We start from the raw sequence: 14073 nt of genomic DNA on the forward strand, positions 1-14073 counted from the left end.
GACCCTAAAATATTAGAAATGGAGAACACTCCACTAATGATATGGCCCACTATGACCAAGTGCTTGGGTGACAGTGGGAAGGAAAAACTCCCTTTTAATAGGAAGAAACCTCCAGCAGAACCAGGTTCAGGGAGGGATGGCCAGCTGACATAGAAAATAGTTTTTTTAATTAAAATGTCCAGCAATAAATAAATAAATGATGTAAGCTGAAGAAGAGCTCTCAGAAGTCTTAGGGAGGACAGGGAGTGAACCCCTGGTCCTGTTGTCTCTAATTTAGACATGTTACCCATTTGCAGTAGTAGACAGTAGAGAAGTGAGCAGACCATTCCTCTGATCCAGTATAAAACATAATAAGACTCACAGTGGTCTATACTGAAAGGTAAAAGCTGCTCCTACATGAATTCTAAAAAGTTTGGGATGCTGTGCAAAATATAAATTAAAAACTCTGTGCAATGATTTGCAAATCTTACAAACCCATGACTGACTGGAACACTATAGCTGTGTCCCAATTCAGGGGCAGCATGCTTCAGAGTGCGGAGTGTGCATTTGTAGGCCGATTATGTCACAGCGTCACATTAGTGATGTTTGTACGTTCAGCGTTTACTTGGTTTTAAAGCCTTTACTTTAAAATATACGCCGTTCAATAGTCGACCTTAATCTTACAGAGAATGTGATGATTTTATGGATAATTAAAGTCAGTCATATATCCACAAACACAACAAGCTGAAAGTCAGTGAATGCTGCTCGGTTTGCAGTCCTGAATATGACGGCACAAGCAGGATTCACTGCACTGTTAATGTTAGCTATGTTATATTGCTGCCTCTGTTCGGTGGTGTCGAGCCAAACGGACTTTAACGTGTGTTTGAACGAGCTGACGGTTCACTCGTTAAGCTGAAAGAAAGATGCTTTAATCACAGGAGTCACACATGTGTCCACTGGACCATCTGGAACTCTTCTTGTTTAGCACTCGTAATAACACAAACACTAAATCCTCCTTCTCTTGTACTGTTTTGTAGCAGTGTGTACACCTGAGACTGTCGCCTGTCTGTCTGTCCTGCACTCTCTCTCTGTTTCTTTCTCTCTGATTGTGGAATAAAAGTATGAACATGTATTTATAAGTTACACTTGTGTTTGAATCCTGCAGCTTATCACACATTTGATTTCCATGTGTGACAACTGCAAGTGTCCAGAGTGAGGACAGACTGAGGGACCCACTGCTGCACATCATCTGTGAGGCTTTGCACCCCTGATGATCCACCAGGACAAACTCAGCAGTGTGTGAGGAAGAGGAGGAGGAAGAGCCAGCAGCAGCTGACAGATGGAGAGAATAGACAGACTGTTCCCTGTTTGTGAAGGACTGCTAGGAAAGTTTAAAATAACTAATTGTCTGTCCTGAATCAGTCTTATTAGGTAATGTTCAAATAATGTTATCATCCCAGTGTTTTCAGTGTGGGAGAAAGTACTCAGGGCCTTCAAGTTACACACTATGAAAGGCAGCAACAGGTTTAATGTTCAGAAACCTAAAGTTTGTATCAGCAGCAGAATGGAGCTAAAAATAAATGTTTGTTTCAGTTCTATGAAGCTTTGAGTATTTTGGATTAGTAGCACTGCTGTGTAAATTTTCATTTTACCCATATTTGTAAGCATTCAGACAGATTTAGTAATGGCAACATATTAAAAGAACAATATTTGTCTCTTACGTATAAATATCTAATAGATCACTGTCAAAGATGCTCGTCTTTGAGTGATGATTTAAGGTGATAGGAAGTATAAATAAATGCAACTTGAATCTTTAGTGAAACTCAGTGTTTGACACAGAGTTCAAGCTCACTGCTGTAATAAATCATAATTAATATAATATAATAATAAATATAATGTTGGCCATACTATATTTACATTACCGAAGTGTAATGGCACTGAGTGACATTAGTTAATTTTATTTACTAGCTAACCTTAAAACCTTAAAACTACAGTTGGATACAGAAATGAAGCCCAACAAACATGTTTTTACAGTCCCATGGTCTCAGCCTCAGAAACTCAACAAATCAAAACATCTCATGAAAAAAAAGGAACAAAAAACATTTGTTCTCTTTCATTTCTGTCAAACAATGCTGTATGAAACGTTTCTCGTGGTTAGTATCATGGTTGCTAGGCAACCTGAGCAGTGCAGTGGTGGCTAGATCATCCCATTTCACAAGCCTCACACTTCCTCTCTTCTCCCTCTTCGGACATGGGCCGAGTACTCCGAAGTGTGCGGCTCGTGAATAGAGCTCGACAGACCACGTGACTTTTGCGCATGCATTTTATTTGCCCCAAAAACAGTTATGTACAAAACGAAAGACAGCAGGTCCATACAAAGGCAGACTTGCCGAAAAGGCAAAAAAAAAAAAAAAAGTACGAGGAAAAAAAATCATAGGAGTGAAAGGGTCAGACCCATACGAGAATACAGAGTGGACTAAAGACATTAGCGTGCTGCCCAACTTTTATCATGCACATATTTATTATTATATGGTCCTAAGTGTGAGTGCATACACTCACAAAATGTTTAGTAACTTCAGATCCCTGCAACAAGCCCAGGTCCAGTTTACTTTGGTGATTTGGACTATTCCATTTCACAGCTGTTGTTAATTTTTTTTCTTTATCTCCTGTACAGGCCAAAGCAATCTATTTGTCTTTTCAGGTTGTAGTATTACAAAACATTTTCAGATACAATAGCTGTTCACTGCGTGGGAAGAAAACTTCTTTTTACAGCAGAAAAAAACCCCCACCTAAACATCTGAGCAAGCTGCCATGGGAATGTGCAATTCACAGAGAAACTCCCGGATCCTTCCACTGACATGACTGCTGCGGCACACCTGCACCAGGGCCTGCCCCACTCCTGCTAAACAGGTGAAAATAGATTTAAGAGTGACAGGACTCAGTGCTGCTGACTCTTTGATTTTATTTATTGTCTGCTTTGTTTTACTTGCATCTATTTGAAAGAGTGAGTGTAAACACAAGAAAATATTTTATTTTATGTGCTGGAATACGCAGAATATAGGTTTAACTGTTAAACAAATTTCTTCCAGTCAGACAATGTTGAGTGTAATTAAATCTTTGCTTGATGCAATGTTCATAAAGTTAAAAGATTAAAACTAATAAAACAAATTTTAAAAAGAGACTTTTTCATTTGATTACATTTTATATGATGGATTATGCAGAAAAAATGGTCCAGCCCTATCTTGCGTTCTCCACAATGATCACTGGAAAGAACAGCTCTGCCTCTGAAACCTTGTTGTTTCTTCTGTATCTCTTCTGAGATTATTGGGCACAAGTAAAACAACTGAGATTCTCTGTTGCCATGAGTCTAATAAAAAGAAAAACCACTTGTTATACTTGTAAATTTTAACTTCATAAGAGGTGAACAAAAAGTAGCAATTTCACATTAAAGTCATTTAAAAATTTATTGAAAATCAAATCTGAAATGAATAAATGATGAATTTAGGACAACATAAAAATAACACAATATCTTTTTGGCTAAGCTGTCGTTCACAAGTGGTCACCACAGTGGAGCTACTGAAAAAAGGACAATCATGATCTTAATTTCTAGACTATTTTAAAGTAATGACTTAACAGCCACAGTCATGAGTAGATCAGATTATGTTTAGACCTCTGTGTTCACTCAATACAAATGGATGGATGCAATTCTTTTGCTTTATGGACACAGAAAAAAAGCCAAAGAAGTGGGTCTGTTGTTTATGTTTCTTTGTACAAAATTCAGTTAAATTAGATTTCCCCTTAACAAACAAACCAGTTTCAGGGAGCTGAAAAGGCAGCCATCTACTTCAAAGTAGCTGCCCTTTATTGGTTTCAGGGTGAGCGGAAAGATAAGAGAAAAAAGGAGAGCAGAGAGAGACTACCAACAAACAAACTGAATGCATATTAATACATGGACATTGAAAAGAGAGGACTGAAGGAAAAATCCTCAGAAAAAATGCATCAAAAGATTCTACTGGTCAGTTTCAGATAAAAGAAAGACAAGGAGATTCATCTAAAGAAAAACAAACTGACTATTGTCATTTACTTTACTAATAAATGTTACATTTGAAATAAGCACATTAATTACATTTAGTAACAGCAAAGTTGTAGAGTTCATGGAATATATATATATATATATATATATATATATATAGAGAGAGAGAGAGAGAGAGAGAGATACATATACAGGGAGTGCAGAATTATTAGGCAAGTTGTATTTTTGAGGAATAATTTTATTATTGAACAACAACCATGTTCTCAATGAACCCAAAAAACTCATTAATATCAAAGCTGAATGTTTTTGGAAGTAGTTTTTAGTTTGTTTTTAGTTTTAGCTATTTTAGGGGGATATCTGTGTGTGCAGGTGACTATTACTGTGCATAATTATTAGGCAACTTAACAAAAAACAAATATATACCCATTTCAATGATTTATTTTTACCAGTGAAACCAATATAACATCTCCACATTCACAAATATACATTTCTGACATTCAAAAACAAAACAAAAACAAATCAGCGACCAATATAGCCACCTTTCTTTGCAAGGACACTCAAAAGCCTGCCATCCATGGATTCTGTCAGTGTTTTGATCTGTTCACCATCAACATTGCGTGCAGCAGCAACCACAGCCTCCCAGACACCGTTCAGAGAGGTGTACTGTTTTCCCTCCTTGTAAATCTCACATTTGATGATGGACCACAGGTTCTCAATGGGGTTCAGATCAGGTGAACAAGGAGGCCATGTCATTAGTTTTTCTTCTTTTATACCCTTTCTTGCCAGCCACGCTGTGGAGTACTTGGACGCGTGTGATGGAGCATTGTCCTGCATGAAAATCATGTTTTTCTTGAAGGATGCAGACTTCTTCCTGTACCACTGCTTGAAGAAGGTGTCTTCCAGAAACTGGCAGTAGGACTGGGAGTTGAGCTTGACTCCATCCTCAACCCGAAAAGGCCCCACAAGCTCATCTTTGATGATACCAGCCCAAACCAGTACTCCACCTCCACCTTGCTGGCGTCTGAGTCAGACTGGAGCTCTCTGCCCTTTACCAATCCAGCCACGGGCCCATCCATCTGGCCCATCAAGACTCACTCTCATTTCATCAGTCCATAAAACCTTAGAAAAATCAGTCTTGAGATATTTCTTGGCCCAGTCTTGACGTTTCAGCTTGTGTGTCTTGTTCAGTGGTGGTCGTCTTTCAGCCTTTCTTACCTTGGCCATGTCTCTGAGTATTGCACACCTTGTGCTTTTGGGCACTCCAGTGATGTTGCAGCTCTGAAATATGGCCAAACTGGTGGCAAGTGGCATCTTGGCAGCTGCACGCTTGACTTTTCTCAGTTCATGGGCAGTTATTTTGCGCCTTGGTTTTTCCACACGCTTCTTGCGACCCTGTTGACTATTTTGAATGAAACGCTTGATTGTTCGATGATCACGCTTCAGAAGCTTTGCAATTTTAAGACTGCTGCATCCCTCTGCAAGATATCTCACTATTTTTGACTTTTCTGAGCCTGTCAAGTCCTTCTTTTGACCCATTTTGCCAAAGGAAAGGAAGTTGCCTAATAATTATGCACACCTGATATAGGGTGTTGATGTCATTAGACCACACCCCTTCTCATTACAGAGATGCACATCACCTAATATGCTTAATTGGTAGTAGGCTTTCGAGCCTATACAGCTTGGAGTAAGACAACATGCATGAAGAGGATGATGTGGACAAAATACTCATTTGCCTAATAATTCTGCACTCCCTGTATACAATGTATGAAAAGCTCTTTAGTGCAGATGCTACTATGGCTCTGCAGATTTTTTCTTTTCTTTTATCCTGTCGCCTCACCTTGAGGTTGGTAAATCTGTCGATCACATTTTGGTGGTCAAGTCTCTCAAGCATCTCTTTCTCAACTGACACCACAGCCAGGTGCTGGAGTCTGCTTTGACCCATGGTACTTCTCAGTCAGGTATGGAGCTGACTCAAGACACTAAAAGACCTTTCACAGCTACAACTGCTAACTGGGTTTGTTAGGGCAACCTGAATAACAGTTTTCAGTGTGGGGAAGATCCGATTATCCAGAAAATTGTACAATGTTAACATATCTGGAATGGCACCAGCCTCACTCTTGAGCTTCAAAAAGTTTTTGGCAACCGTGACTTGCTCTGACTGAAGCTCAATATGGTAATGCAGTGCCAGGGCTGACAACCCAGTTTGTTTTGCAGATTCTGTACAGCAGCTTTAATACAGGGAGAACACAACTTCCAGACTGTACGAGTAAAATTAGTTTTTTTTTTCTTTGCCAGTTTAACAGTTTCTGTTTTGCCTGTTAGTATTCCCTGTCTGTTTTCTTACCTGGTTCTTCCTGACCTTGTACTTTCTCCTCATGTTCCCCTCTTTCCTCTCTCCCTCTTTGGACTGACAATCATACACAAATAGATTGTATTCAATTAGATTAAATAAAATACTATTAAGATCACTAATAAAAAAAGTCCTCTCTCAGTGTACTTTCAACTAAAAGGCAAATAACCAAACCACATGAACATCTAATAAAAGATATAAATATTGAAACACTGATCCAACATTATCCTTTATTGATCTTACACTTTTACCTGGATGTGGCTCCTTTTTTTGAAAAAACTTCCTCATATCCAATATGAACCTGGCTGTCTCTCTGTACACACACACACACACACACACAACAGGAGTTATAAGGTTAATGGGCATCCAGTCAGTTAGCTAGTTAGTACCTTGGGTTCAATATCGGCACATACACTTAGGACAAAATAATCAGTTTCTCTCATTACATTTCAAACAGGACGTCGGTAACAACAGCAGGCTACGGACAATGTTAAGTTTTAGATTTTAAATAGGCTGTATACATTTCAATGGGAGCAACAGGACGGTCAAATGTCACTGAATTTACTACAGAGCAGGACGGATTGTAGGGTAGCAAACATAGTCGGGAAACACGTTTTCAACACAGCAGGTTACCTGGGTGTAATGTTTTTCAGCTAAAAAGAAACATGGTCTGACTCTTACCTAACTATTGTTAAGGGTTCAGAAATTGAGGAGGAAGACCAAAAATAATGACCACTGATCCTGCCGGGTGCAATTAGACGAAGATTTAATGAATACACATGTGGAGTCCAACACTGTGCAGATTCAGTGTTGAACTGTCTTACAATTGTCAGAACAAAGGCTTTATAGGGGTAAGATAGTACAGCCCCCTTCTGTTGCCAGGCAAATCCAGTACAGCATACGTCAATCCAAAACCACAGACGTTCAGTTAACTTTTGACACAGTTTAAAAAGCACATCGTCTTCGGCTCGAACCCAGGTGCTTCCTGTCACCATCCTGCCCAGGCTTATCTGTCTGGAACATCAGGTCCACGTTCTGCACAAACTGTCACTCATGCAGGCACAATTTTGCAGTCGCAAGCAAAACATGATTAAACTCTTACCTATATAAATGAGTCTACAGATGTGTGTGTGTGTGTGCGTGTATGTGTGGGTGTGTGTGTGCTGTGTACTGCGTACGTGTCATGACCTCTCCTGCACCCTGGCTCACCTCACACCTCTCGTCATCGCCAGACACAAGGCCTGTGCACGTACACAGCTGAAACTATATGTGTCTGTATGTGTGTGTATGTGTGTCTCGTCCTTAAATGCTCTCTCATCTCACCCTTTGCACTTCTGACCTTTCACCAGAACAGAGGCTCATCCTTACATGTAATACCCCAATTGGAACTATATATGTAATATGTTGAGTAAATGTTTTAATCAAGAGCCTCTACTAAAAGCTTAATCCAAAGATATAAATGCATAATAAAATAACCTGCTCTTAGCTTGCACTCAGACTCTGCTTTCAGTTTCACTTTTGCAAAGCATGGCGTTTCCTGTCTCCTTTTACACAGAGTATATTTCCTGTCCCTGCAGTCTGCACAGAAACATTTAAGATTATAGGAGCATTGAAAAGCATTTAGAATTATAGATTCAACTCAACAGTTTAAAGTGGTTCTTCTTGGACCTGTAACAAAAGCTTAATTGGGTGCCAATATGTTTAAACATCTAAATGCAATATCAATATTAATAATTAATGGAATAGTAATAATGATCATAAAAATAGCAGCAAATAATAGCAGCATAATATTTTACTCTTCCTGACACTATATAAAGAGTAACTGAAGGTTAAATGCAGCTAATATGTCCTGTTTTAAGGCAGGTGCTTCCACCTCCGCTCCGCTGCGTCTCAGCCACTATCGCTCTGGCAGCAACGACCCTAGAGCCAGAGTGGGGGCGAGGCGAGCTGGAACAAACCATTTTGGGAGGGGGGAGGGGTTATCTATACTTTTGTTAAAATGTTCCATCTCAATTACGTACTGTATGCTTTTTATATTTTTAGTAGTGTGTCACACAAACAGCAAATATTGTCAAAAAAAAGTAAGAAATCTTTGGGGGTGCTTTGATTCATTTTGGGGGTGCTTCAGCACCCCCAAAATGGGCTAAAATCGCCCCTGTTACAGATACTCCTGATCTCAACTTGTTATGTGTATAAAGTACAGATGCCCACACAATCGATTTCTTCCACTCCAACCTCTCAACCTACATGGGCAAGACCAAAGAGCTGTCAAAGGACATCAGGATCAAGATTGTAGACCTGAACAAGGCTTACATATGGCCTACAAGACGGTCTGCAAGAAGCTTCATGACAAGGTGAAAACTGCTGGTGCCACTATTCAGAAATATAAGACATATGAAATGACCGTCAATCTCCTTTGGTCTGAAGCTCCATGCAAGATCTTGCCTCATGGGTTGAAGTTGATCATGAGGTGGTGGACCAGCCTTGTAGAACACCATTGGTAACACAATTTCTCCTCTGCTCTTAAAGTCACACATACAGGCACATCTTACATTTGCCAGGGAATATCTAAATGATTAAGGGAAGGATCATGAGAAAGTGCCATGGTCTGATGAAACCAAAATCAAACTCTTTACATCAACTCAACCTTTTTTTTTTTTTTTTTTGCTAAGGAGCTTGTTAGTAAAAAAAAATCTTCACTGTCCATTGAGGAGCTAGTGGACAGGATACTGTAAAATGACCTTCCCTCAGCCAAAACACAATAGCTGGGTCGTGGATGGGTCCATCCAAAACATAGTACCAAGGCAACAAAGAAGTGTCTAAACAAGAAGAACATTAAGATCACTGAGCCAGTCTAGCCAGTTTCCAGACCACAGTCCTATAGAATATATGTAGGAGGAACTGAAGCTTCGAGTTGTCAAGTGGCAGCCTAGAGACCTAAAGGATTTAAAGAGTTTCTGTATAAAGGATTGGGGTAAAATCCCTCTGCAATCTTCTTTTTCTCTGAGATGCTTTAAACATGATTCAGTGAGGTATTAGTATCAACCCTGATTTTGTTTTTTACATTTTCTGTAGCAAACAACAACAACAACAGCAAGTACACCAGAAACTGAGAGAACAGTGATTAGTCCAACAGATCCATCCTCTGTGTCTCCTCCTGTCTGACCTGCAGGTGAGAAACAGGTGTGAGGTGTCAGCTGTCAGGTAGGTGATGAGTGAAGAACAGAACAGAATCCATTTCCTCTTCAAACTGCTGTCAGACATTATCTACTGCACTCTGATCACATCACTCAGACCAGCTGCTTTCTACAAAGTCTCATCAACAACATCTTTAGAAACAAACATCAACAACCAGGAAGCAGCTTCAGCTCTGATCACACACACACTCAACTCTACTCACTCACCTGGAGGATCAACTCTCAGGTCGATGCTGTTGATGAACTTCATACTGTCTACCTTGTTCTTGACACAACACTCGTATGTTCCAGTGTCATTAATCGTCACATCCTTCAGAATCAAAGACACGTCTCCATCCTTCATCTGTCTGTCTTCCAGATCCACCCGGTTCTTAAAAGATGGATGCTGGTAATCTGGAACAAACTGCCCATCCCCGTACACAAACACATATTTCTTTCCCAGGTCAGCTCTGCTCCACTCTAGAATAATAATGGTGTTGTTGTTTGGAGCTCGACATATCAGAGTGGCGTTCTGTTCACACTCAGCTGTGATGGCCTTCTCGTCTAAAAGAGGAAACAACACAGAGCAGAGAGGTTAAAGATACAACTGTTCACTTCTACATCAGCCAATCAGAGTGACAATAAAAGAGAAATCAGCAATGATATTTAGTCACAAAACAATAACATTTTTAATAAAAACATTGGATATTATAAATGTGTATATTTGAGCAGATGTCCTTAAACCATGATCACTGCAATATCCTGTTAGCTTGTAATAATTTATACATACCAGTGACTCAAACATTTTTATATACTTTAACAATGAATTAATTGCTGAAGTTTAATCAGCTATCAACAGATGAATCTTAAAGAACGTACATAAACCTTTAACTGAAGCGTAAATGTAACTTATGTTGTCAAATATCGGATAAAGATACGAGATTCCCTGTAATGTTAAAAGCAATAATTTCTTTATTTTTGTTTTACTAGTAATATGGAATTGATTGCGAAGGTTGAACTAATTAATTTAGACAAGTGATGGAAAAATCGTTTTTTAGTTTAATGCAATGGTTATGTTGGCTTCAGATGGAACTGTAGCAGTACTTCAGGTAGTTCAGAATCAATTCAAACAGTCTGAACAGGAATGGAGAAGAAGTAGTGCTGTAGATAGACACCTGTGGCTATTTCTTAAAAAAACAATGCCCTCACTACCCACACATTAAATGATTTGATGTAACATACATTAATGAAACATTTTTAAAAAAATAAATACAAATGTGATTCCACCTTAATGAACTGGATTTTTTTTTTTTTACACTATCCAAAATAATTATTGACGTCAGTATGAAAGGCAGGCGATATCATATATTAAAACATTCTTGTATTTGTTCTTATATTACTCACAGATCTTTGGTTTTCTGTTCTTTTACAACTTAGATTTATTCTTTGAATATCTAAGCAGATGTAGTCTCCAGAGAACAAAAACATGCCACAATGAATAAAAGCTTTGTAACTGTAATCTGACTCCCGAAACAAATAATGTTCTTTCATGGATTGAAAAAACAGACATCAAGTTCACATAGACTCTACCTGCCTTGTATTGCTTTCACACACACAGAAAAACTGAGCCAATATGAAAAAAAAAAAAAAAAACCTTTAAGGGGAAAAAGGTTAAGTTGTAAACCAGACAGACGCCTTTTTAATCTAAAAACCAAAATAAAATATCGGTTGGTTTCTAACAGCTTCCGTAAATCCTCTGCAGAGACAGAGGCAAAGAAAAAGACAAGCCAGATGAAAGTGCAGTCACAGCACACATTTGCATTTCATGAGATTCTTATAAACGTTTAAGGATTAGTATTTATAATGAGTAACAGAAGTGGAGTTTAAAAACTGACAACATAAGATTCAATTTGAAGTTTAAATAAAGACGAAGGTCACTGGGAGTGAGATCAAATCTGTATTTTAGAAGCTCAATGTAATACGAGCCATATACAAGCATATTTTTAACATTCGCCATCTGACGAAGGCACTGGGAATATTATACATATATATATATTATATATATATATATACACATACATATTATTCATATTCAATCTGAGCAATTCAAATTTAACTTATTCAAATTCAGTTTTTGATGGCAGGTTTGACTCTCATCATCTACTGGAGCATAAACTGGGTGTCATTAGGACGCTACAACACAGAGCGAACACCATCCCCACAGACACAGCGGCCAGGGAGGCAGAAGAACAGCACATCAAGAAGGCCCTGAGTAAATGTGGTTATCCCAGCTGGACTTTTGTCAAAGCTGAGAAGGCGCCAAAAGAAATCTCAATCCGATCCAGGAGAGAAGGACAACCGCCCGCTCAGCGAAAACCTGTAGTGATCCCATATGTGTCAGGAGTATCGGAGCAGTTGAAACACATTTTTTCTAAACACCGGGTCTCTGTGGCTTTTAAACCCCAAAACACGCTGCGCCAAAAACTGGTCCACCCCAAGGATCGGGTTCCCCGACACACACAGAGTAACATAGTGTACGCTGTTAAGTGCAGGAGGATTGCCAGGATTTATACATCGGGGAAACCAAACAACCTCTGGTGAAGCGGATGGCACAACACAGAAGAGCTACCTCATCAGGCCAGGACTCTGCAGTCTATTTACGCCTACAGCCCAGTGGACACTCTTTAGATTAATCATTAACCTGCAGTAGGTTTCTGCTCCGACTCTGACACCTTGAACAAACCGGAGAACAGACAATATAATGTGGGCGTAGGCTTCAGCACGGCGAACATTAAACACTTCACACAATAAAAGAGTCTCAAGTTCTAACTTACCGGACAAAGATCAGCTTCCACACCTTGATATCGCTTTAGATTAATAACTAACCTGTAGCCGGTTTCTGTTCCAACTCTAACTCCCTGTATAAATTGTTGTGGCTGTGACAGCTGCTAGTAGAAGAGTTTGTTTTTAGGAGGTGGAGATGTTCTTAGAACGAGTGCGTAATCGGCTCTTTGTGTAGACGCTAAAAGCTTTGAGCTGAAAACTATCTGCTCTGATAGTGCGTTCATCACAGACATTCAGGCTTCATGTGGACATGAATCAAAGTGAAAGCAGAGAAACTGGAATGAATCAGGTGTTGTAAAAGATGGAGAAACAGGTTGGAGAGAGGATGCTGGTCCTTCTTTGAGCCTGACATCAAACATGTCATGTTGTTCACGTGCTGTCAGTGTGACACAAAGAAACCATAGGAACAAAGATGCTCAAAAGTTATTTGCAAATAAAGTAAGAAAATGAGTGAAATCAGTCCAAAGTAACAGAGTGAAGAGCAGCAGATGAAGCACAAAGAGCTCCTCCCTCATAGAGGCAGACTTGTCTCAGTGTGTGGGCTCATGTTTCATTTGTCAAGCTTCAATAAACTGGAGGAGAAATAAGTGTGCTCCCTTATGGAGCACAACTTATGGTCCATTCATTGTTTTGAGACAAAGAGAGAAAATGTAAGGGAACAGTCACAGCACTTTGAATAGCTTGACTTAACAAAAAAATCAGCTGTTAAAACAAATCTATGAAAACACTTGTTGTACAGTCGAGTTGGCGTAATAGAAAAAGAAGCAGGAGGTTTAGCTGGCAGAGTTTTTTAAATAAGAATTATTGAATTGAAACAAAGAGCTTGACTAGTGTGAAAGGTAACTCTAGTCCTATCAGAGCTGTGATAAAGATGGAGTTTCTCCAAGCATTAGGAACTAATGTCTGAACAAAAATTATCCATGATTGATTCTATATTAGTGTTTCTGTATACAAGATGTTAGTGTCCAACATAAAAGGCGGAAGCTGGACTCTCACGCCACGCGAATGCTGCTGTTACACTGTGAAGCGAGATCGATCAACTGCAGATCAGACAACAAACGACGGAGGCTCCAGAAAAGTGCAATCGAACGATGAGTTTTATTAACACAGGAGAACAACCATCAGCATATGGCCTGTTTTGCTCTGACAAAAATACACTGGGTTCTGGTTTTATAGCATAGGGGATCACACCCCCACATACACGTCAATACAGGTCAAAAATACATTATGTACAGTCATTGTTTACAGACAAGGGTACATCATGTACATCTTAATAACTATAAACAGACATATAACTTCTCTTTTTGATAACACCTTCCTTTTAAGGTAATAACTTCAAGCTTCAGGGCCGCTAAGGGCTAATAATGGACCCTCGTCCTCAATCACTAAGTAGACTGAATTGGCGCAGGTCTCAAATAAGAAGCAGAAGACACTTGGGCCTTCGCTCAGGCCTGCTACTAGATTAATATGTGTATTGTAAGCATGCATGCAATTAACCTGCTATGTTCTCATCTTCCCTCAACATGTATCACCTGGACACTCTCACCAGTGAAGCTTAAAACCCTCTTGGATAGAACATCAACTCTAAACAAGCACAGATATGCAATGTGTACAAACTGATCATAACTACACCTGTAAATAGAAAGGTCAATGTGATGACAAACATATTCAATGCAATATGAACCCTGTAA

The sequence above is a fragment of the Oreochromis niloticus genome, linkage group LG3, assembly GCF_001858045.2.
Source record: "Oreochromis niloticus isolate F11D_XX linkage group LG3, O_niloticus_UMD_NMBU, whole genome shotgun sequence".
Taxonomy (NCBI): domain Eukaryota; kingdom Metazoa; phylum Chordata; class Actinopteri; order Cichliformes; family Cichlidae; genus Oreochromis; species Oreochromis niloticus.